The sequence below is a fragment of the Zalophus californianus genome, chromosome 10, assembly GCF_009762305.2.
Source record: "Zalophus californianus isolate mZalCal1 chromosome 10, mZalCal1.pri.v2, whole genome shotgun sequence".
Taxonomy (NCBI): domain Eukaryota; kingdom Metazoa; phylum Chordata; class Mammalia; order Carnivora; family Otariidae; genus Zalophus; species Zalophus californianus.
Genome location: NC_045604.1, coordinates 14,995,571 through 15,021,159, shown reverse-complemented (window position 1 = coordinate 15,021,159; position 25,589 = coordinate 14,995,571). Strand labels below are relative to the sequence as shown.

The 25,589-nt window shown below is 42.5% G+C and overlaps 1 protein-coding gene across 4 annotated transcripts in view; it reads right to left on the bottom strand.

The window, feature by feature from the left end:
- Positions 1-25,589, bottom strand: part of ESRRG (estrogen related receptor gamma) — a 615,169-nt gene that overhangs the window by 413,267 nt on the left and 176,313 nt on the right. For all 4 annotated transcript variants that reach the window (XM_027613055.1, XM_027613054.1, XM_027613056.1 and 1 more), the window contains one exon: positions 18,332-18,423. The gene's annotated coding sequence lies outside the window, so the exon portion shown is untranslated. The remainder of the gene's footprint in view (positions 1-18,331; positions 18,424-25,589) is intronic.

The window sequence follows — 25,589 nt, the reverse complement described above, 5'->3', positions numbered from 1 at the left end:
GCCAGACACCCAAGACTTCCATGGAAAATGAACGGAGCACCTGTATTACATTTTATTCTAATAAGTCTAGGGCTGAGTATCACAGACATCCTCTTATGTTATGCAGGGAAATGGTGGTAGAGGACATGTAAACCCTACAAAAAGGTAGAATGACAGTGTGTGATGACTCCAGAAATATTCTCAGGGAAAACTTCTGCAAGAAGAAAGACGAAATTGTATATCATTCATTCATGTTAGCAGTGCTTCCTTGGTAAAACAGACGAGGTCGAAATCCAAGGTTACTTAGAGAAAGAAACTAGCAATGCTCAGCTCCTGCTACAAAACTATTGTTTAGTCCCTCAAAATGCTAAAGATTTTAGATGTAATAAGGTCTCCTTTAAAAGCCATACCCAGAACTTGGCCTTGACATAGCAAGGCATGGCTCCTCGCAGAAGAGTGCGAGATTATTTAAATCTTACAAGAGGTTTGCTCAAGATAACGAACACCCGTCAAAGTTGCATAGAAGACCTAGAAAAGAGAAAAGTTTGGCTGTGTGTGGGTGTGTATGTGTGTGTACGTTTGTCACTACGCACAGTGGCATGCCTGTATTTGATTGACGTGTCATATCCTCTCACCTCAGGATCAGTTTGAATGTTTAATGATGCCTCTTTACTTTTCAAATTCGCCATGAAAGAATAGACCTTTACTGATGTCCAATGAGATCTTCATCACTTAGTGATGGTTTATAGGATTTGGAGAAGAAATTTTTGAGTTATGGCAAAGGAAGTCTAGGGACAATCCCCAGTTGGCCACTTTATGCAACGTAATGGCACTTGGAACACTGCTGCCTTCCCTCCATACCAGATTTCAATCCCTGCTCATCTGGTAATTGGACATCTATCTACCCAAAGATCTGTCCTGGAGTATGGAAGGAGTGGTGAAAAGAAGGAACCACATAGAAAGGTCACTATTAACAGGCATCCGCTCCATGCAAGCAGAGAACACCTCATTCCCTGTATATTTGAATGCATCTTAGCGCCTAACGTGATAAACCTGCGGTAGAGGCAGCACGATGGCCTAAGCAGGGCATGAGATTCAGAGTCAGGCAGCAGAACCAGATTCAAATCCCAGATCTGAATTCCTGCTTACGTGGCCTACAGCAGTTTTACCCAATTTACAGATTGGACTCTACTCTGCTCTCTTGTTTGGAAAATGAATTTAATGAGGCTAATGTTATCCTGAGTGGTCCGGTTCCACAAGCCTTTGACTCCAGATTTTCAAAAGCGATCATCAAAAAATAACATTTACAAGATCTTTCCTGTTTGACGGAAAGAAAAACATCACGTAGACACCAGGCCGGTCTTTGAGCCGGAGGCTGAGCGCAGCTGTAGGGCTGGGCAGTAAGACGGCTGGCTCTCCGCGTCTTAGTCACACGGTGACTTCTCGCAAGTACTTCCCTGAGCTTACTCAGCAGCCTGCATTCCATGAGTGCAATGAGGAAACGCAACCTGCCTCTTCGGGTCTGAAAATGTCAGACACAGCCTGTCCCTCCTCTGCCTAAAACTCCCAGGGGCTTCCCATCTTCCTTCGGGTAAAAGGCAGAGTCCTTACAAGGGCCTGCAAATTCCTACAGACCTGACCTCTTACGCACTCTGACCTCCCCCATTCTTCCCTTCCTTCCCTAGAACACTCCAGGCTGGCTCCTTTCTCAGGGTGGGGACACTTCTTCTCCACACACCCACCCCTCAGGGACCCATGCAGCTGCCACCTCACCTCCATCAAGTCAAGTCTTTGCTCAAATGCCACCTGCTTGCCTTTTCTACTCACCTCCTCTAGAACTGCAGCTCTTCCCTGTCCCTGCGTTCCCTCCACGGTACTTACCACCTTCTAATATAATCACTATTTTTAAATGTAGCCTGTTGTCTTAACTCCCTACACTGGAGCAAAGACTTCAAGAGGGCAGGAATTTATATCGATTTTATTCCCTGCTGCATCTCTGCAGCAGAGCAGGGTACTAGGGATGGCTCAACAAATATTTACAGAATGAATAGATTTGTTGTAAGGCATCGGCACATCATCTGCAAAGCACTTAGCACAGTGCCTGGCACACGGTAAGAACTTAATAAACAACAGCTATTCGTTCTGGAGGGTGGTAAGCAAGCGTAAGATTATAATCTTTGGAACCCTGAGTGGGCATATGCACTGCTTTTGGCCATTCGGTGATGCAACTAACACCTGGGTTTCCCTAGGGTACTAGAAGGCCACTGTTCTATCCGTGGGCCTTGCCGTGACTCATTTGCAGGCCTTGAGCACCCCAGTTTCTGCATCTGTAAATAAATACAACAGTATCTACCCCCCAGGGAGAAAGAAGCTAGGGAAATCTCTGTTTGTCACTTGCTCCGCTGGGTATTATACCCAACTGATAAATTACTGAACGCTACATCTGAAATTAAAGATGTACTATATGTTGGCTAATTGAATTTAAATAAAAATTTTTAAAAAAAGGATTAAAAATCAGGAAAAAAAAAAGACTATGATGTTTCTGCCTAGCAAAGGCATCTTTCGGCTGGCACTCACACATTCCACCTAAGAGGGTTTCAGCTACAACCTCTTCTTTAGATCAAGCAGCAATGAGGGAAAACACAATCAGACTTTACTGGGGAAATCTGAGAATCCCATTTGCCCACTGGAGTAAGTCCTTCTTTTCATCAGGGTAGAAAAATGCAGGGAAGGATACAGTGCTAGTCTCCTGTTCACTAACTGGGTAGCATTACTGCAGCAAGGAGGTTAACAATTACACAAGTAATTAACATGTCCTTGATCTTCATACTCTAATCCTATAGTTGCAGGATTTCAACTTTGGTCCCAGAGTCCGCGGGAAGAAGAGAGCAGAATGACAATGACTGGGATTGGAGTTGGAGAGGGGGCTGGGCAACCGGGAGATGGCTCTGGGTTTCTAACCACTTCCTAACGAGGTACAACTACAACGGATGAACATTACCAGCGAGCACTCTAGTTTTTTTTTTTTTTTTTTAAACAATGGGGTGCCTTGCAGGTATTTGACACCCCGATCTTCCCTAAACCCCCACTCCCACCTCCTCACGCCTGCATGCAGTATATTTGGTGTCACTGTTTATTAAAGATAACTAATGCCCTAAGTCTTTATTTACTTCTGTTTATTGCTATTTTAGCAGGAGTCACTGGAGAGCTGCTATGTTTCTGGTCCACTCGGGTTCCTTAATCACTGTTAGTAGGTAAAATCATCTGTGACAACTAATCCAAAAAGCAGATTATATTTATTTTGGCTACAGTGGCTTGCAATTCGTTAAAATCAACAAAGCCTTTTCATTAGCCCCCTGCTGATGTCCTAAAAACAGACATTTCAAGAGTCTCAAAGCACTGAGCTACACATATGCAGCCAAGCTAATTCTGACAGATTCTCAGTGCCATTCTTAACACAAAATCTTATTAAACTAACAAACAAGAAACAGAACCCCTCTGCTTTCAAACAAAGGCTTAATTAACATGCCTAAACTCCAAAATCAAAATCATAGCCTCAAAGCTTCCTGAATGTGGAAGCAAAACAGAGACTGTGTCATTAGTTAAGCAAGATTTACCAAAAATCGGGACTTTTTTTTTTAATAATGTGGTAAAGGATTACAAAGCAGAACCATGGTGCCTATTTCTAAACAGTTCTGCATGGGCATTCTGGCCTCCCAAAGCTGGGATTGTGATGAACTGGCCTATCGATGGAGGCTGCAAATCTACTGAGCAAAGGATCAAGGTCTTATTCCGGGGATGCCAGAGATTAGAAACAGCTGCAGCCTGTTTAAGGACAACATCATTCCATCAACGTCCCCTGTGTCCTCTCTCTCCTCCCCTCACTCCTGAGACCACACTGCTGCCTTTTGCAGGCATGTATCTTTCACTCGCCACCATCCAGCTGTCCATCGCAAAGAATGGCCTCTTTAACACTGAATGGGGTTTTAGGGCGCAGTGTCAGAAATGGGGGCGTTCCAGGAAAGATGCTCACGGCGGTGACTCAGCCATCACAGTGCCACCAGGCAACGGCCATAATTAATGAATGTATCAAAAGGTCTACTCAAGGAGCAAAGAAGGTAGACAATGATTTATGTTTACCTAAGGGGAAGATTATTTAGCTTTGTAAGAGCTTTCAGAATGAGGAAGCCCAGAAATATTTAGATACGGTGTGCGTACCTCTCCAAGCCTGAGGAGAAATTCAAAGACTGGGCAAGCAGATCCAGAAACAAAGGTGCGGGGGCAGGGCACACGCCTAGGCAGAAGTGCTCTCTCCTGCCTCTTCCCTCCACAGCTTGATTGGAGACCTGCATTCCCATGACTGCTACTGCAACGGAATTATCTGTCAGCACCCCAGCATAACCCCAAACGTTGTCAAGGATGATTACCAGATAGTACTTCATACAAGTCTCTGTCCTAACATGTGGCTTCCCACTGGTCAAGAGGGGAAGCCAAAAGCAGCCCTTGAGAGCCACGGTTTGCTTGGTTCTGAGTATCACAAGGGATGAGGGCATCAGGCTGCCTCTAAGACAAAAAGGTCCAGCTCGTCTCCCCCAGGGTCTCTGTCCACCAGCCCCTCCTGCCAAGTACTTCAGCTTCCTCTGGTTCATTCCATGAGCAAAAAAGAGCTGTCTGTTAGAGCAGATAATAAAATCCAGCCTAGAAGGAAAATCCACATACAAAGCTGCTCTCGATTCAGAGTTTTGTCCACAGGGAAAAGTGAGCCACATCTGATACACAAGTTATCATTTTGGCTCTCCATAATTAAAACTATTGTTGCCATGGCAATCCAAAGAGGGTGGCGAATACATGAAAGGCTCCTGTTGTGGCTTTTTTGTTGTTGATATAGTTTGTAGCCCCAGCCTGGGTTTATTGATGGGGCAGGGCAGAGATGTGACTTGGGCAAACAGCAGAGCCACACCGGGCAAGGTGAGAAAATCTGAAACTCAATTATGTACCCAAGATACTGTCCCTTGGTCCCCGGCCTGCCTTATTCAATAGATAATAAAAGTGCACTGTCTTCCTTATGTATATTTACATCCGGCAGCTCTCCCCAGCACATGGCAAAGCTTCCTGATTTTCTTCTCTATCATCTACCACTATCTAGAGGATTATACTCAAGAAGATTTCCAGGTCATCGCAACAGGTCACTTTTCTGAGCCACCTTATCAGGGACTAGGAACCACATGCAGTTCTCATGCAGGGAAACAAGGAATCCACTCGGTTTTGTGATTTAAACAGGATGGTGCAACAGCCTTTATTACTGTTGTCACATAAAACATGTTGAGACCAGCAAGACAGCACCGTAGCCCTGAGGACTATTTCAACTATGTACCTCCTAAGGTTATTCTCAAATAAAAGAGAACACACCCCTCAGTTTTTGTTTTTGGGGTTTCTTTTGTTGTTGTTTCGGGTTTTGTTTTGTTTTGTTTTGTTTTAAGCAGGCTCCCTCTTTTCCTGGTTTAAAATGGGCCTGCTCTTCAATATTCATGATCTCCTTGGGTCAAAAGACTCTGAACCAAGCAAGAGAACAAGGTCAGCCAAACAACTCCACACTCTCTCCGGCAACCCCGAGATCCGGTACACCTCCGTGAGCAAAACCCAGGAATGAACGGAACAGTGTTTCCCAGCCTTGTCAGACCCAGAGGGGCACCTCGGGCACTTGTTAAAATAGAGAGTGCCAGGCTCCTGCCCTGGGGACTCTGCTTCAGCAGCTCTGGGCACCTCTGGGAAACACCGAAGTCGATGACACTGGCCAGGTGCTCTAAGGGACACACGGCCCCTCCATCAAGGAGTAGAGAATTAAATCCGGAGTCAAAGAACCCAAGGAACTGTTTTCTGGCCCGTTCTGCTACACACCCAGCTACTTTGACACAACCAGTTTCCCACCCAGGCAAACTGAGAACATCCATGGAAAAGAATTATTCCACGTACGTTCGCGTGGTTCCTGCAAAATATCGAATCCAAATAGCGAATGGGTAGGTCATGTTTATTCGGCACAGGAGGGGAGGAGAGGAAGTTCTGTTGGGCTTCTAATTTTATTTTTTAACTGAAAGTAATAGGACAGAAACTAGCAATTTACAACTCAGGTGAATGAACTGGCTCCTTTGGCGGGGGGCGGGGGAGGGTGGCGCAGGAGCTGAGCGGGACACTGCACCTCAGAGCAATAGTTCAGAGATCCAGGAAAAAAAAAGTATAATGTTTCACTTAATGCCAGGGACAGTAGCTCAAGATGTTGAAAGAAGCATATAATATTTCCCCTGGGGGATCTGAAGGTAGCAGGGTAGGTGACAAAAAAGGCTGGAGGACGGAGGTAGAGAAGAGAGCTTTCATCTGGCCAAATGAGTAGCCAGAGAGCCCGGCGAATGCTGAATGCAGTTGCTGTCACCAGGCGGACTCCCCCTGCAAGAAGAATAGCTCACCACATCCCCAATTACGATATCTCATGGACACTCCATCTCACTGGAATACAACTTGTTGGGGGATTAGTGTCTAGAGAGAAATTCTCAAATAAGCTTTTACTAAAAGACCAGATGCCTAGCTAAGGCAACGGCTTCTTTTTAATTCCAAAAGCAATCCGCACCATAACCCAGTAGTCCTGCCCTCTGATAACAGACTAAAATCTAATACTGTTCCTGAAATTTTATAGACATTCCTCTCTTTCTAAGGACATGAATAGTATATATACACTGTTCAAAGGCTCGATTTTTCTCTTTTGTAGCAAAATGGCAAGAGCCTATGGGAGAGCGGAGCCTGGGGCAATGTTCCTTTTTGCTTAGAAGCCACCTGCTCATCACCTGCAAATAATAACAGACTACAAGGGAGGAGGCCCCGAGATGGCCCCTCACCACCATGGAGGGCAAGAGTTAAGTAGAAACAAAGTGAGGGAGGCTTTCTTGGCCTGAGGGGCCTCTGCAAAGTGACCAGTGAAAGCCTCCCCAAGGATGGATTCAAGGGGCTGAGGAGCAGCAGTTAAAGATCAGAGACAACTTGAAATGGGCTAATGAGCTGGACTTCTGAAGTAGAAAGACAAAAATAACACCTCGGAAAAGGTAACACAATCTCAGGGCCAGCAGTCTCTTGGAAAGTGACTTGTTCTGCTCTAGGCTGGGAGGTTGAGCTTGATGGGTAGGGCCCTTAATGAGCCCCTCTCGTCAAGCTGCTTCCAGAAAAATAATGGCACTCTTTCTCTCGGCAGCAAGGCCCGCACCACACTAGACACATTGGACAATGGCACGACAAAAATGGAGTTAGCGGATCAGTAAGGAGAACACTAGCTTCAAACAGGATGTGGCAAAATCTGACTATTCTTTAACCCAAGAGAACCTAAGGCAGACAACTCAGAGGGCATTAAAGGCTTAGGAAAACTGTAACTGAGAAGTCGTTAAGGGAAAAGATTTTTTAATCCAGTTCCAATCTTTAACTGAGAAAGAACTCAGGCATGTAAGGGATTTTGATGGAATGAGTATGAATAATTATTTTCCAACTACTGAAAAGTCAAGGAGAAGAAAAGGGCCCAAACTAGTCTAGCTGAAAAAAAGAAAGTCTTGAACATCCTCATGTGGTGCCTCATGGTGGCCGTGGAATCTCTTTTCTTTGGACTATAATGAACTATAGAATAGATATCCATTGATCTCATAGCACTGAGGGCTCTTCCTGCATGAAAATTGTCGAACAGCTTTGAATTAAGACTTTACTGGCTCCACAGGGCACTGGGGAGCCAAAGTCCCCTTCATCTTCTATCGGGCTCTCCCCTCCTTCTCCTAGATGATGTCTCATTTTGTTCTGCCCCTTCTCATTCTCATCCCCTTCCGCCATTTTGATAACAAGGGAAGGGGAAAAAATGAGTTTCTCTCCAACTACTTCTCAAAATTTACTACCATGTGAAATTCATGGCATACATCTTCATTACCCTCCTCACCTCAGGGCTGCCATGGCCCAGTGGGGGCATTTCCTCTCCCTCCTGTCTAGTCTCCATGTGCTTGGATATTTTTGCTGACTTTGCTATGCACATGGATGATTCCTCAATCTACTCTTGTTTTTGCTGCTTGAATCTACCAGCCGTGGCACCACTGACCAGCCCCAGGTACTAGATTACATGATAGATTTTGTAACTATCTTAAAATAAATACTGGACTTAAAATACTGGTCTCCTGTGAAAACAGCTCCCCCCACTGGATATTCATCAATTAATGAATGGAAAAACAAGATGTGAAATATACATACAATGGACCATTATTCAGCTTAAGAAAGGGGTAAGATTCTGATATATGCTACAACATGGACTTTGAACACATTATGCTGAATGAATAAGCCAGACTCAAAAGGACAAATATTGTATGGTTCCACTTATGAGGTACCTTGAGCGATCAAATTTCACAGAGTCAGAAAGTAGCATGGTGGACGCTAGAGGCTGGGGGCGGGGGGGCGGTGGGGAGTGAGGAATCATTGTTTAATAGGTACAGAGTTTCTGTTTGAGATGATGAAAAAGTTCTGGAAATGGGTGATGCTGAGGATGGATGGCTGCAAAACAACGTGTAGGTACTTAATGCAACTGAAATGTATACTTAGCAATGGTTAAAATTCTGGGGAAAAAAACCCAACCACCCAAATCTGTATATGAATGCTCAAGTCACACCTAAAGCAAGTCTGACTGTACTTAGTTTCAGAAAAAGCACGGCAGGCTCTGTCAACAATTGGGGGTGAAACTTTAAAATTTACCTACCTTCCTTCCTTCTCCTTCCTTCCCTCCTCCCTCCCTCCCTTCCTTCCTTGCTTCCTTCCCTCCCTCACTCCCTCCCTCCTTCAAGAGATAGTTCCCAGGCAGTCACTAGTACAGTACAGTAATCAAAGATGGGACTGAATAGAATTTCCAGGGGGCGCCTGGATGGCTCAGTCGGTTAAGCATCCAGCTCTTGGTTTCACCTCAGGTCATAATCTCAGGGTTGTGCGACCCGGCCCCACCTCAAGCTCCAGGCTTAAGTATCTCTCTTTCCCTCTCCCTCTGCCCCTCCCCACCCACTTGTTCACACACAATCTCTCTCTCTAAAAAAAAAAAAGTAATTAGTAAAAAATATACTAAAAAAGTAAAAAAGAATTTCCAATCTAGAAAGCCACAGTCAAGAAGCAACTCTATGTCCCATATAAGTGAAGAAACAGACAAATGTTTGGGAACATGTAATCCTTCCCAAGGAGGGGATGCTTTAAATAAATGGTTTTTGAGCAGAGATCTAGAATTTGAATAGGAGTTAGGCAAATAACAAAGAGTGTATAGAAGAACATTCCAGAGCATGAACTGCAGGTATGAATGAGAAAGAACAGCCAGGTGTGGGGAATGTAAAGCAGTTTGGCTTGGCTGGGGTAAAGGGAGAGCAGAGAGCAATGAGGCCTGCCCAGAGGTGACATTAAACTCTTCAGACTTTTTCCCTGAAAGCCAGATGAGAATACTGAACCAGACCTCCCGGTCTCTTCCTGGTGTAGGATGCCATTCAACTATAAAGATGCTAAGTGTGATCCCTTTCCAAGCACAATCGTCTTGCCTGTTCGGCCACCATCCTCCCTGTGTCCTCACGGAAACTGTGCCTGATCCCCCCCACCCCAGAACACCCCTCACCCCCACGCACACCGTGTTGCTCTTACCTCACCCCAATTATTAGGCCCCTCATGGCTTCCTTGGATCTCTCCCCTGTCTACGTCCAGGATTGACGTCCTCACCACTGTCCTCACTTCACGGACATTCTGCCAAGGTGATTATGTAATCTTTCTTGCTGACTCACATCCCCTCTGAAGAACCTTTCTCTGACTCACTTCTCCTTCCTCACAAATATCCTTCTTCTCCTGCCACTTTAATCTCTCTTCTTACTCTTTCTTTCTGATTCAGATATTCTCGGGTCTCTTCTGCATCTATATTGCTCTTTGGCCACCAAATGCTGAGGAACATGTGAATGTGGCCCATTTCCAATTCGCTCTGTCTAACTTCATCTGGGCCCTCTGCCACAAGTATGAGGTGATCCACTTATTCACGCCCGGTGCTCTCCCAGGCTCACTTCCTTCAGAGGTTTATTTAGAATTACGCTCTCCTCAAGCTCCTGTCCCCTTATTTTAAGGAAATGACTTTATATTCAGTTTATTTTGTGCACACTCTCATCCCTCGCCTTCTCTTGTCTTTGCTGCCCATGGGTCTGTTTCTACAAATGGACGTTGTCTTCCAGTCTTTTTTAGGGAGGATGGGACTTCTCTGTATTAAAGTGGAATATGGCCAAGAAGTAGAACATGGTTCTTGACCTTCTAGAAATTTCAACCTAGTTAGGAACATGATTCCTATATACTTTGTTGTTTTAGGATGAACACATAACTAGAATATATTCTTATATATCGCTATCTATGTCATTATAACATATATCACTGTATATCATTATAAAACACATTATTACACTTTGTTGCCTTAGGATAAGTCTTAAATGGTGCCAGGGAATATTTCAGTATCTAGGTTTCTTCTTACCGAAGAAGTCAGGGAAGGCTGCAGAAAGAGACAACGTGTAAGCTGGTCTTGAAGGATAAGCAGGATTCCAGTAGGCCTGACAAAGATTGGTGGAGGGGTCTCAGAGAGAAGGAACTGCAAGTGTGAAGCATGCAGGTTAAACACACAAGGTCCCATAGTGGTTCTGTGTTTTCTTAGTGAAGAGCAGAAGAATACGATGGTGTGTGAAAACTAGAAGTGTGCGATGAGAAAAGGCTGTGGAGAATTCACTGCCACGTTAGTCAGAAAGGACCTCATTATAGATAATGGGGATATTACTCTGGAGTGGCCTGCAGTGAGGCTTGAAAGTTGAAAGGCTGAAGGCCAAGTTCAGTTAGCAGGCACCTGTCACCGTCTGGCCCCAGACTAACCGGAGGAAGGCACAAAGGTATCAAAGATGGCATGCACATTCCTCCCAATCCTCAAGTACGGATTCCTGTCCCTCTCTGTCCCATCCCTAATCTTGTAGGTTGAGGGGTTTCTTACCCTTACTGACTTACGATTTAACTTCTTTACTCCCACACTCAGAGGTTTCATTTCCTTCAGCTTAGAGTTACTTTTTCTGACCATAAAGTAATACACACTCTTTGTGGAAATTTTAAAACTCAGAAAAATAGCCCTCCCCTGATATTAAAAATGCTTTCCCTTGACCCACCCCATGAAACCACATGGCCCTTCTTTCCCTGTCCTGTAAAACATACTGCATCCCAAAGTTTCCAAGTCTCCTTAATTTGCCATTTCCCTCAACTGGGAACCCTACCTACCCCTGCCACCTCAGCCTTAAAGCTTCAGGTCAGATGTCAACCAGTCAGGAAGCCCAGCTGCCACCCCTCTTTCCCCCCCACCCCACTGATCCAAGTGCCCTCTTTGGGGTTCTCATGGATCTGGGGGTACCTCTCAGTGAGAGCTCTAGCCAAATGGAATGGAAATACCCACTCTGCAGTCATCTCCGCCACTAGTCTATGAGCTGTGGGCAATCAAGTATTACGTGGAAAAAACATGTAAAAGATTTAGAATAAAATTAATATTGCTTTTCCTTCTTTGGAGGGAGAAGGATCAAACTAAGCAAGACAGAAAAATGTGAAGCCACAGAAAATAAAACAAAAAAAATATTCAACCACTTCTCCTTGATGATCATCAAAAAGCAAAATGAAAACGTAAAATTAAAATGGGGAAAGATTTTTGTAACACTGAAAAGGGCTTAATGCTCTTAGTGTGCAAGAAGTTTCAAAAAAAAAGGAAAATGATGACTATTTCAACAGAAAAAAGCTGGTAAGAGAATTTAAAAAAATGCAAATTCATTAAAAAAGATACAAACAACCAATACAAATTAAGATGTTCAGCTTCATTAATAATTTTTAAAATGCAAATTAAAATAACTATAATATAGCACTATCCAATAATAAATTGGCCAAAAATTTGAGTCTGATATAACTATGGCTAACTAGGAAATGGGTGTTCATAGAAGGCTGGTGGAAGTGCTATTTGATATAATTTTTAAACAATCCACTGACAGTTTATTGTAAAATTACTCTGGCTCAGCAATCCTACGCTAGATATCTCTCCTACGTAAATAAGAACACAAGAATTAAAGAAGTACATAGCATTACTGAAATAGCGCCAAAAAGGGCTAAATGCCCATCAATAAGAAAATAGGCAAATATGATATGTTCATTTAAGAGGATACTAAATATTTACTCACCTGAAAAGATGTATATATGTTTAACAAGTAAATTGCAGGCTTATATGTGGCATGTTTTATTGTTTTAGTTGGAAACAAAACTAGTTAGATAGATATCTCCATAACCATTGGAATATGTAGAAAAAGCTATTAATACACTGTGAATAGTGCCTACTTCTGGGTGTGTGTTGCAAAGGAAGATTTTGCTTCATCCACCAATTTTCTCTGTTTTCCCCCCAACAAAATTTTTTTTTTTAACTTTGCCATATGTATCTTTATCTTTAGCACTTTGCATTCCTCACAGTAAATGCTCAGCAAATGTTGGTCAAAGAGAAATAGTTTCCAGATGATCATGAATTCTTAGAAATCTATCAATTTCATCCATTTGTAAACCTAGTGCGGCCATACATCACTGTTGACTTGTTATGTTTGTTTCCTGGCCAAATTATTAATAGCACCCCCTTCACTCCCAAAGTGACCAATTGGGATGAGAAATTACATGGTTACCATTAAAAATCTCACAGAAGCCGTTGGTGTCGTTGATTAGCAACTCCTTCCCCAAACTCTTCCTACCTCATCTCATGACACTGTTACATCATGCCCTCCCATATTTCTCTTCCCTTTCCAATTGCTCATCCTCTCCGTCTTGGGTTCTTTTTCTTGTTTTTCTCCCTAACGCTTACTTTTTCCCAAAAGCTCTTCTTTCTCTGCTTAATCCATGTGATGATGAATATTTTCTCACATCCACGCACAGGGGTTTTCTCTATTTTGGGCTTGGACTCCTTCTCTAAGCTGATTTGCTAGGGGAGACTCATCACTTAGATTCTCCACACCCCAAATTTTAATTGTCTACAATGGAAGGAGTGTCCTTCTCTCTCCTAAATGATCCTGCTATCAGTTCAGTTTCTCAGAAATGCTCCTGGTGGTGGGTCCTCACAGGATGTCATGTCTGCGTAGAACAGCAACAGAGCAGATTGAGCTCCTCGGTGGAACCGCCTGCATTTGAATCATACTCCTTTGCTTGGCTGGACTTCTGCACTTCTCTGTACCCAGTCTCCCCATTTAAAAATGGGATAATAGTTGGGGCACTTAGGTGGCTCAGTCGTTAAGCATCTGCCTTCGGCTCAGGTCATGATCCCAGGGTCCAGGGATCAAGCCCCGCATTGGACTCCCTACTAAGTGAAGAGCCTGCTTCTCCCCCTCCCCCTGCTCGTGCTCTCTCCTCTCTCTCTCTCTCTCACTTGCTCATTCTCTCTCTCAAATAAACAAAATTTAAAAATAAATAAATAAAATAAAATGGGATAACAGCAACTACTTGATGGGGCTACTTTCAGGATTAAATGATTTATTATATTTGAAGCACTTAAAAAGTGTAGGGCACATACCAAGAACTATAGAAGTGTAAGCTATTATTCTCTCTCAAGTTTTCTATCGTGAACATGTATTAGAATAATAATAAAATGTGTTAAAAATAGCCAATGGCTCCCAGTGATTTCGAAATCACTGGGAACCACGTGCCTAACATAATGCCCTGCTCTTCAATAAGAGAGAACCATGGTCCTGGTGTAACCCTGCCCTCTGGCTTCTGTCCTCTCATGCCTTCCAGATCTTTAGCCCTGCCCCCACCCCTACTCCTTATGTTTGTCTGCTCTGTCTTTAATAATCGGCTCTCAGGGGCACCTGGGTGGCTCAGTTGGTTAAGCGGCTGCCTTCGGCTCAGATCATGATCCTGGAGTCCCGGGATCGAGTCCCGCGTCGGGCTCCCTGCTTAGCAGGGAGTCTGCTTCTCCCTCTGACCCTCAGCCCTCTCATTCTCTCTCTCTGTCATTCTCTCTCTCTCAAAAATAAATAAAATTTTAAAAAAATTTAATAATCGGCTCTCAAATGAAAAAAAGTCCCAATTTTTAGCACTTGCCAATTTCTGTGGAGTAAATACTCTTACCATGGCTGAGGTCAAGCTACCCACATGGCATCACAGTACATGCCGTGGGGAGGAGATGGGCAGCACATGAGAACAGCACAGATTTTTACCATCTAGATATGATAGACATGCCTCAGGAGCATAGGTGATTGATTGCAATGCATGAGGGGAAATAACTAGGAAGTGATAAGTTTTCAGTATCCATTACTTTTGTTTTTAATAGGATGGATTTATTGGAAGTTTATGTAATTTAATTTTTAATCATATGTCATAAAAGCTGGCTCATTGAATTTCTAGAAATTTAATAGCTGGCCCTCGGGGTATAAGCAAGCTCCAGCACACCAAGCCCCCACCTCAAACTTCCTCCCTTCCACTCCAGCTTTTCATCCCTCCTGAACAGGCTCTCCTCATCGCCCTCCGCTGACCCCTGGCCTACCTACTTTACAATGCAGGATTATAGCCCCCTACTTGCCTTCCCTTACCGGATGATATCAGTCAGCATTTTTTGAGGAATAGGGTACACTTAGCACCTAAGTATGCATATTTCTTATCCTTTTCACTGATTATTTGTGTATCATCCTTTCTCCCATCTCTAAGTTAGATCATATTTGTTTCAGACCAGTGGTCATCCCCTGAGGAAAAGGAGAGGGACTCCATATTTGAGAATCATTTGACAACCTGGGGGCTTCTCAAGCTTCACCTTCTGCTGCCTAATTGAGGCTGATACTTCATCTCCCATGCCTACCTCACTTGGGTTTAGAAAGCCACTGTTTTGTATGTTACAAATCTTAGCACAATGAATGTCTAGCACATAGTAAGCACTCTGTAATTACTTGCCTATTGAAGCGATCTGACATTTTAGTAGAAAAGTTAAAATTCTATTAACTAACTTAGTGACCGGCTAAAAAGGTGGATTCCTTGTCAAGGTAGGTTTTTGGCTACTTATATTGACGTCAAAGAAACAACAATACAGTCTTAAGGTATAATAGTGAGAAAACAGGTTAAAAAGTTAGGGTATTCTTTTTGATAAAGGCAATTAAATAAATGTCTGTGACCAGGGGGCGAATGCAGAAGTACATTACCACTTAGGGGATCAAGTCATCGATGCCTTTATTAATGTGAAAATGACTGTTTAGAAATTCCTGCTGTCCCCTTCTCGGACACCTTGGAGACATGTAGACACATACACACATAAGTATAAATATATATGGCTTGATCGTATACTCACTGCAAAGCATTTTTAAACTCCAAATGGGATGGGTAGGAGCTAATTGCATTAGGGATAATATTTAGTGAGCAAATTGTTCTTCTCCTGCTTACTTTGAAATAACATCATAATTGTCTCTCACAGACCTTGACAAAAAAAAAAAAAAGAGAGAGAGAGAGAGAAGGCTAATGGACTTCATGTTCCCATGGAAATTTTGGATGACATTAAAGCAGTCAAAGATAAGCACCAGCGGTAAGGCATAAAACCTATATTTCAGGACCAGAATTGCAACATCACATCCTTTCTGAAATTAGAGTAGGGATTTCAGATTATCATTTGTTCAAATCATTTGCATTCCCTGGGCACATATCCAGTGGCAGAGAAGTTTCCCAAGAGGCATTCTCAAGCCTCGCTGAGGCAACCACCCTGAAGAGAAGACACACTTGCAAACTCAAGGGCTGTGCGAGCGGGTCTTCCTCTTTTAATTGGTATTTATATTTGCCCCAAGAAAGAAGACTAATTTTCAGGCAGTCTGTTTAGTGAGGAAAAAACTCAAAATTTTTGGCCTCACTTAGCCAGCAGTAAGCTGATATTCCTCAGTCATAAATAAAGAGCATTGACAAAGACATTAAAGATGGAAACAATAAAATTGTCAGGAAGGGCAGGAAAAAAATTGCCATGATACTGTCTCAGTTTGCAAAAAGGGTATTAAAATCCCAACAATACAAAAATAGACTTGAACAATGACTTTTTTTTTTAAGGGAGGGGGAAAATTGCTCCCGACTTCCGAAGATGAGTGTCTTAAAGGTTTCATTGATTAGTTGTTAAGTTTGCTGGTGAATGATTAGTCGATTAGTCAGAAAGGTTTGAATTAGTTACTAGGACTCTGCCTCCCATGAATAAAATGCGGGGAGTGTTCTCTCTCCCACCCTCTGTGACAGATGATATCTGTTTTCTCCTGTGAGTTTGAATTTAAGAGCCACTGAAGCTCAGCAACAGTATATTCTGGCTCAAATGAGCTGAAAATTGCATTCAATTTGAATTTCAAAAATGGAGGGGGAGAAGGGGGGGAAAAAAAACCCTCAGCACTCATCAAGTCTCCACACTTTTCAACTACTTCCTGAGGCTTAGTTGCATTCCGCCAGGCTGAGGACCTGAAACCAGGATGTGCTACAGGGGGAAAGAGCATCGCTGGATTCCTGCCCAGTCTGAGTTTAAAAATAAACTTTTAATAGTCAGGATCAAAGCAAACCTCACTTTTACGCACATGCATAATGCAGAATGCGACCCACCAAAAAAATAGATTTATCTTCTCCAAACTCAAATTGGCCTTTTTTTTTTTTTCCTTATGTACTTTGGAGGTGATAAAGGTGAAGGTGTTTTTCCTGGGAAACTCTAGAAAGGTAAATTCTTTTCTAAATTAAAATTAATTCCTACTCAGCTCACTTAAGACCCTCATTCCTTGTCACTTGGTTTTTCTCCCTTCACCTGCCTCACATTACAAAGCAGATGTGTTCTTGAAAAGTTGAGTGAGTGGACATTGATTTTTCAAATCAAATCATATTTTGAATGCTCTAAGTGAGTTGGTTATTTAAAGGAATCTTATGATAAATTATTTTATAAAGCCAAGGTATTTTTAGAGTGCAAATAACTGTCCCTTCATGCAAAGGCACCGTAAGCATGAGTTTGAAACCCATTCCGGTTCCTTAAAGCAGGGCATACCTGCAGTTCATCAGAAGCACAGATTTAAGTATCACCACTAATTAAAACAAAACTGATGTCACACAAAACAACAGATGATATTCCGGAATCACACAACTGAATGATTTTTGGCCAGAACTCCATTTTATGATAGTTTGAGCTGAAGGAGCAGAGAGAACACCAAACTCATTTCAATCCACTTCACACATGGAAACATATTCTCCCATTGCCTAAATTATTCTCAATTTGCAAATTAAGCAACGTGGGTGCCATGAAAAAGGTAATTTGACTTCTAAAGTGTCATTTTCCACATCGAAGCAAAAATCTGCCGAATGCTGTTCAGAAAAATCTGACTTGCTGCAGAGGGTTCAGTCCCGAGCAGGATGGAGAGACATCATGGGCAGCGAGGGCGCACTGATTTCCTGCACACCTATCAGCCTCTGCAGCCGGTACGGGGGCGGGGGGGGGGGGGACAAATAAATCACCGATATTACCTCGGAAGAGCTGACCATTTAGGGCAGGGGTGTGTCACCTTTCCCAAGTTGTGGACCCATTTGAAAGTCAGATGGAAGCGGGGACTCTTTGCACTGAAAGAACCCCTCCACATTCTGATCCTGCGGGACCGTCATTATAATGGGGCTCGTAAATGCAAGAGACAGACCTGGATCTAGTTGACCAACTGAGTAACTGATGGTAGCCAAGAACAGGAGGATGATTTTCCTTCAAACATGAAGTGAAAAAGACTTGACGTCTAGGTATACTGGGAAAGTACTAGGTATTCAATTGGTAATAGGCGGCATACCACGTACTTTTAGTAAGTTCACGGAAGACTGAATTAGGAAGAGAAGGCTTCCTATCATAAGCACCGGCCATGGCATAAAGAAAAATACTGTATTTTGCTTCTGGTGCATCCCCAAGGACCAGAATTAAGAAACAGTCTGACCCCGATAGCCAGGCTTCAAAAAAATAATAAAAACAGGTTCCTTTCAAAAGGAACCCCATGATCACCGCAACACACACTCAGTGAAGTCTAATTTGTCAGAATATCTCATAAAATAAAACACTCTAAAAGCATGAAAAATGACATTTTTGCATTTTAAAAGACAGAATGAGAGAAATATGGGAGCCTCTTCATTGCGTTGCTAATGAGATACACGCTAGCACCACAGTGAATCAAAGCTATCAAGAGGCCACTTAACCCTATAACGGGCACTACCTGGCATTATGTTATATAGGTTTCGAAATGAACATTAATATCTCCTACTCTTGTAGGGGACAGCTTACCTTTCGAACTGCAACAATGTTAGCGTAGGATTTTTTCCTTACATCTTCATAATTTAATATTGTTTCATTGATGAGCCAGTAAATTGTCAGCTCTATTCATTTATGTGACGTGAGCAAGGATCCAACCCAGAAAAGGAAAAAAAAAAAAAGTGAGGTCAATTTCCTTGGCCGCTGTATTTAATAAAATCTCCCAGGCAATAGAGTTAAGCACACATTAATAGCTATGGCTTCGCATGCCCTGCCTTTAGCAAGTCTTTGATTTTCCTATATATATATATACTCAGAGCTGTCTTAACACTCCCAACTAAGGTACAGTCCTCATTTCTTATTTTAAGTTTTCTTCTATCTCAGCTTTATCAGATTTACTAATCTTCGGCTCCACTCTTATTTATAGTGTATGCTCTGGTTAAGGTTTCAAAGCAGTTTCCGTGATAACTCCCATTTATAACTTTCAGAAAAAAATTCTATCACAGGGACCAAAGTTGTCTACTTATTTCACATCAGACTCAAAATATATTAATTTCTCCAAATATGAGGGTTTGGTCTCTCATTTCTCCGACCATCAGAAAAGATGAAAGAGAACAGGTAGAGAAGCACAAGTTTCCTGACTGGAAAAACGTGAAGCTTCTGTTTTAAATAACTCCACAGAGGGTTTTAGCCAAGCATGCCCTTCAAAACACACTTCTGTTCGAGGTAGACTGTTCATCAGGAGAAATTCTTAGGTGGAGCCTCATGAAACTACCAACGTTCTACCAATCTTGACGGACAAACATGGCAATTCCACGTGATTTAAATGAGCGTCTCTCCCATCTTTACCCTCCACTAAAAGACAACTCTTCAGAGCAACAACATGACCCCTGGAATATCCAGGTGAATTCGATGTGGGCTTGCAGCCCAGGGAAGGGGGAAGGAGAAGAAAAGTTTGTGAGCAAAGGACAACTGTAACGATGTCTTCAGTATACACTCCAGTGCAGAAACTCATTCATCAGGTGGCACCCACGCCACTTTTTGTCAGGCCCCTTGAGGCATGGATGTGGAAGCTGTAGCCTTTGGGGAGTGAACACGTTAAAGAAATGCCCGAATTGTGATGAGGAGAGTCTCAGAGAGGCCCTAAATCACATGCACTGAAGACACCCTTCACACCCACAGCTTTTGCCCTTTACTTTGAAGAAAGAGGTTAAAAGTAAAATGCTTGACAATTAAGCAAGTTGAGGTTTTAATTCCAACGGTGCCTCAATACCCCCAGACTGCAAAAAAGCAACTGGAATCAAACTTTGATCATTTGCTCTCAGGTTGAAGAGGAAGGACTTGATTACTGAAAGACAAAGGGATATTTTGTAAATAAATTCTTGCAGACAGTGAGAGCTCAAGACCTACTAAGCCCAGAGACCAAGAAGGTTTCCAGTGGAGACTGGAGGTTGGCAGAGTCTAGAATCAGGAAAGAAACATGCTCTGCAAATAAAAATAGGAGGATGTTTCCAGGACACTCAAAAAGCGAGAAAGAAGGCAAGATGACTCGAATGTGGGAATTCAACCCTATTTATTTCCTGGGACTGTGAACACAGGAGGCCTGTTAAAAAGCTATAATTTGTGTAAGTCTAAGGAAACATGAGGAGAGAACCCACCCAATGGACACTACAGGGTAAGAAGTCTGAGGGGAACTAATTTAGGTCGTTACCTTTTTTTTTTTTTTTAAAGAAAGCTTACGACTCAAGAAGTACAAACATATCTTGGAGATACTGCCGGTGGGTTCCAGACGACGACAATGAGCAAGAATTGCAAGGGAGCGAGTCAAAGGAATTTTTCAGTTTCTCCGTGCACTTAAAAGTTATGTTTACACTATATGTCATCTATTAAGTGGATAATAGCATCATGTCTAAAAAATAATGTACATACCCTTTTATAAAAATACCTTATTGCTAAAAAATGCTAACCATCATCTGAGTTTTTAGCAGGTCATAATTTCTTTGTGGTAGAGAGTCTTGCCTCAGTGTTGATGGCTGCTGACTGGTCAGGGTGGTGGTGGCTGAAAGCTGGGGTGGCTGAGACAATCGCTTAAAATAAGCCAATGGAGTCTGCCAAATCAACTGACTCTTCCTTTCACGAATGATCTCTCTGTGGCATGTGATGCTGTTTGATAGCGTTTTACCCACAGGAGAACTTCTTTCAAAATTAGAGTCAATCCTCCCACAACCTGCCTCTGCTTTATCAACTAAGCTTATGTAATATTGTAAATCCTTTGTTTTCATTTCTGATCTTCACAGTTTCTTTAGCATCTTCACCAGGAGTAGATTCCATGTCAAGAAACCACCTCCTTTGCTCAGACACAAGAAGCAACTCCTCATCTGTTAAAGTTTTATCATGAGGTTACACAATTCAGTCCCATTTTCAGGCTCCACTTCTAATTCTGGTCCTCTTGCTACTTCTACCAGATCTGCAGGTATTTCTTCCACTGAAGACTTGAACTTCTCAAAGTCATCCATGAGAGCTGGAATCAACTTCCTCCAAACACTTGTTAATAGTGGTATTTTGACCTTTTCCCATGAATTACAAATGTTCTTAACGGCATCTAGAATGGTGAATCCTTTCCAAAGGTTTCAATTTATTTTGCCAGATCCATCAGAGGAATCATTATTTATGACAGCTGTAGCCTTATAAAATGTATTTCTTTTCTTTCTTTTTTTAAGAGGGAGACAGAGCCTGGGTGGGAGGGAGGGGGCACCAGTCGGGGCAGAGGGAGAGGGAGAGAGAGAATCCTAAGCAGGCTCCATACTCAGTGTGGAGTCCAACACAGGGCTCAATCTCATGACCCTGAGATCATGACCTAGCCAAAATCAAGAGTCATGACCTGAGCAAAATCAAAAGTCAGAGGCTTAACTGACTGAGCCACCCAGACACCCCATAAAATGTATTTGTTAAATAATAAGAGTTGAAAGTCAAAATTACTCCTTGACCCATGAGCTGCAGAATGGATGTTGTGTTAGCAGGCATGAAAACAACATTAATCTTGTCCATCTCCAGCAGAGCTCTTGGGTGACAAGGTGCATAGTCAATAAGCAGTCATACTGTGAAGGAAATCTTTTTTCCTGAGCAGTAGGTCACAACAGTGTGCTTAAAATATTCAGTAAACCATGTTGTAAAAAGATGTGCTGTCATCCGGGCTTTACTGTTCCATTTATAGAACACAGGCAGAGTAGACTAGGTATATTTCTTAAGAGCCCTAGGATTTTCAGAATGGTAAATGAGCATTGGCTTCAACTTCAAGTCACCAGCTGCATGAGCCCTAGCAAGAGGGCCAGCATGTCCTTTGAACCTATGAAACCAGGCATTGGCTTCTCCTCTCTAGCTATGAAAGCCCTAGATGGCATCTTCTTCTAACAGAAAGCTTTTATCTACCTCAAAAATCTGCTGTTTAGTGTAGCCACCTTCACAAATTATCATAGATCTTCTGGATCACTTGCTTCAGTTTCTACATCAGCACTTGCTGCTTCACTTTGTCCTTTGATGTTCTAAAGGCAGCTCCTTTCCTTAAACCTCATGAACCAACCTCTGCTAGCTTCATACTTTTCTTCTGCAGCTTCCTTACCTCTCTCAGCCTTCATAGGATTGAAGAGTTAGGGCCTTGCCCTGGAGTAGGCTTTGGCTTAAGAGAATTATGTGTCTGGTTTGATCTTCTATTCAGACTTCTAAAACTTTCTCCATATCAACAATAGGTGTCTCACTTTCTTATCATTCCTGTGTTCACTGGGAGTAGTACCTTTAATTTCCTTCAGGAACATTTCCTTTGCATTACAATTTAGCTAACTGTTTGGAGCAAGAGGCTTAGCTTCTGGCCTGTCTCAGTTTTTGACACGCTTTCCTCCCTACGCTTAATCATTTGTAGCTTTTTGAAGTAAAGTGAGAGACATGCGACTCTTCCTTTTACTTGAACGCTCAGAGGCCACTGTAGGCTTATTAATTGGCCTCATATTGTTGTGTCTCAGGGAATGGGGAGGCCAGAGGGGAGAGAGAGAAGGGCAAAGGCCAGTTGGTGGAGCAGTCAGAACACATACAACATTTATCCATCAAGGTCATTGTCTTCAATGAATGCAGCTCGTGCCCCCGCAAAAACAATTACAAGCATAACATCAAAGATCACTGATCACCAATCACCATAACAAATATAATAATAACAAAAAAGTTTGATATATTGTGAGAATTAGCTAAATGTGACATAGAGTAAACGGTGTTGGGAAAAAAATGACACCAATAGACTTGCTTGATGCAGGGTGGCCAGAAAACTTCAATCTGTAAAAAACACAGTATCTGAAAGTGCAAGAAAGCAAAGTGCAATAAAATGAGGTGTATCTTACAAAAGAAGGATTCAAAGGATCAAAAATCCTCCGGGTGCTGATTTCATGAGACAAGATGTTGCTGTCCATGTGATGTTGCCAATGGTCATGATTGTTGTGGCTGTGATTTCAAGTTAACATTTAAAATAACAACTTGTCAAAGCCCATCACTGAAATTAATGAAAATTCAAAATAATGTTCACATTATGATAACAGTTTTTGGAACGAGTTCTCCTTTTGATCCCACACACAGAGCTTATGTCTGAGCAGAGGCATTCCACTCAGGATCATGTTATTTGGGATCTCCCATACATAAAGGAGGCAGCCCACACCAGCCATCAGCAACATCCTGCTCTCAGAGTCTTGGGGAGGAAGAATTACTACATTGCTAAACTCTCTTTCAGTCATGTGCAAGGTGTTCAGGGATTGCTGCAAGGAGAGAAAAGATGGATGCGTAGTGCTTCCTAAAAAACAACTGGAGTCTTCTGGGACCAAAGATACATAAACTAGTTGTCCCATGGGCAACTGGGATCCTGTTATTTGGGAATTCTTGGGAGGTGGGGGGAAGGATGAATTAGAATCTAGCTCTTTGACTACTCTTCCCCAACTCCAGTGTCTGCATATTTTTACTACATACATCTTAGACTCCATTTCATGTTCTGTCCCATTCAGGGGTCCTGGGTGAGGGAAGACAGATGGGCACTAAAAGGGTATGGGGATTTATTCCCATTACCTCTTACTGCAAAAGGCAATATACATTTCCCCAGATTAACCCCATTTTAAATGGTGACAACCGACCCAGGTGGAAGATTTCTTATTCAATACTGCAGGTAATTTACTGAAGAATAGAAAACAAAACTGTTGCCAACTTCTAGAAGTTCAGTTACAGTATGAGTGAGCAGGATTTTTGTGTGTAATCTAGAAATTCACTACTCCTTATGTAATTTTTCTGTCTGGAAATATTCTGAATTACAAACAACCAGTTTCAAAATGTACATGGGAACACTACCATTTTGTAAACTAGGAACTGCCTATAGTCAACTAATTATTGAGATTGGACAACTTGAACTAACAACAAAAAAATTAATTCCAGGATTAAAAACTACCAGATATGTTCACATGGATTTTGCATTGCACAACTTGAGGGGGCATCCTACAGACAGATTACAATGTGAATGGTGCTACCCCACTATGGATGCATAGCATGGGGTTAGGGGAAGAAGCATCTGGATTCCCTTCCCTATCCCAGAGGAATTTTTAAAAGATTTAGTTCTTTATTTATTTGAGAGAGAGGGAGAGCGAGTGTGCATACCCGCAAGCAGGGGGAGGGGTAGAGGGTGAGGGAAAGAGAGGGAGAGAAGCAGACTCCCGGCTGAGTGCTCCAGAGCCCAGTGCAAGGCTCGATCTCATGATCCATGAGATTATGACCTGAGCCAAAACCATGAGCAGGATGCCCAACTGAATGAGCCACCCAGGTGCCCCCCAGAGGATATTTTTCAAGCAAATCCAGGGAACTGAATGACTAGGGTCCCTTCACTCAAAGTCACTGACCCCAATGCAATAGGACTTGCACCACCCCTACCCTCACCATCAACAGTCTCTAGGTTGTTGCAGTCAGCTCCTTAGACAATAGGGAATTACCCCCCTACCTTCAGAGGGAGAAAGATCTGTTCTTCAGGTCCCCAAATGGTACTAAGAATGGATGTTCCAATAAAAAGAGAAGCCACTTAGTACAGAATGTTCCTGAAATGTAGTAGCACTATGGTAGAACCCAACTATTAACCGCACTGCTATCCTTGGTGAAAAGCACATTTTGAATTCCAAAACCTTATGAGTATATCTTACCAGGAGGCATTACCTCTAATCTACTTGCACAGAGATACAAAAGCCTGTGCATAATATAGTCTAAAAAATGAATAGGTAACAGTAGGTTTTTAAAAAGGAAAACACAAAGAGTCCCTTTAATCCGTCTGAATACAACTTTAGAATACAGTCAGATAGTAGAAGATACACAGAAGAAATTCCGCAACTTTCTAGATTCCCTGCCATATGTTTTTTGTGTGGTTCTAAATAGGTTTGATTATTTGAAGATTTTTTTCTAAGATTTCAGTAGAGGCAATCAGAAAAGATTTTCCCAGGCCGGCATGGGATATCCAAACAAGCTACTGGTTATGGGGAAGATTTGGGGCAAAGATGGTTTTAGCTCCCCACCCCTCACCAAGCTTGCCATAATAAGAGAGAAAAATGGAACAATGTAAGCAACATGATATTTTAAAATGTCCCTTGAAAGGGAGAGTAGATCACAGTCTGTGATACTGTTTTGAGAGTGGACAATAATCCATCAATTTCGATACAGCTTTTTCAGGGATGGATATAATGTAAACCTTTCCCCCAGTTAAACTGAGCTCCAACTTAGAATTCCAGATTTAGATCTCCCAGTAGTTGCCACTTTATAGCTAGTCTTCCCAAATTCAGTAATATTGGCTACCTTCGGATGCAGTTTCTGATGGAGGAAGCTCTTCTTGTGAAGGCAGGATATTTTAAAAATAAGAGGCTGAGATCCTCGACTCTAACACATCGCCAATCATTTTCCTTCCACTCTGACCCTGGTAGTTTGGAAAGTCAGGAAGGGAAAGGAAAGGGGATAAGTAGTGGAAGAGAAGAAGTGAGTGACAGACTCAAAGAAAAGAAAAATAAGGGAAAGAAAGAGGAAGATGAACCATGAGCAAGCACATAGTCCACTCACTCCAGGTTGGAATACATTAATGCTCTCAAATGGAGAGCAACTTCCTTGTGGTTCATGCTCCTCTCTGGAGGATGCAGGAATACCAGTATGGGCTAGATGCTGGAGATAATGCTCTCTGAAGCCCGCATTTCACCAGAGGGAGGCCTTGGAAGGCAAAGTAACTTACAAAGTCATGACCAGA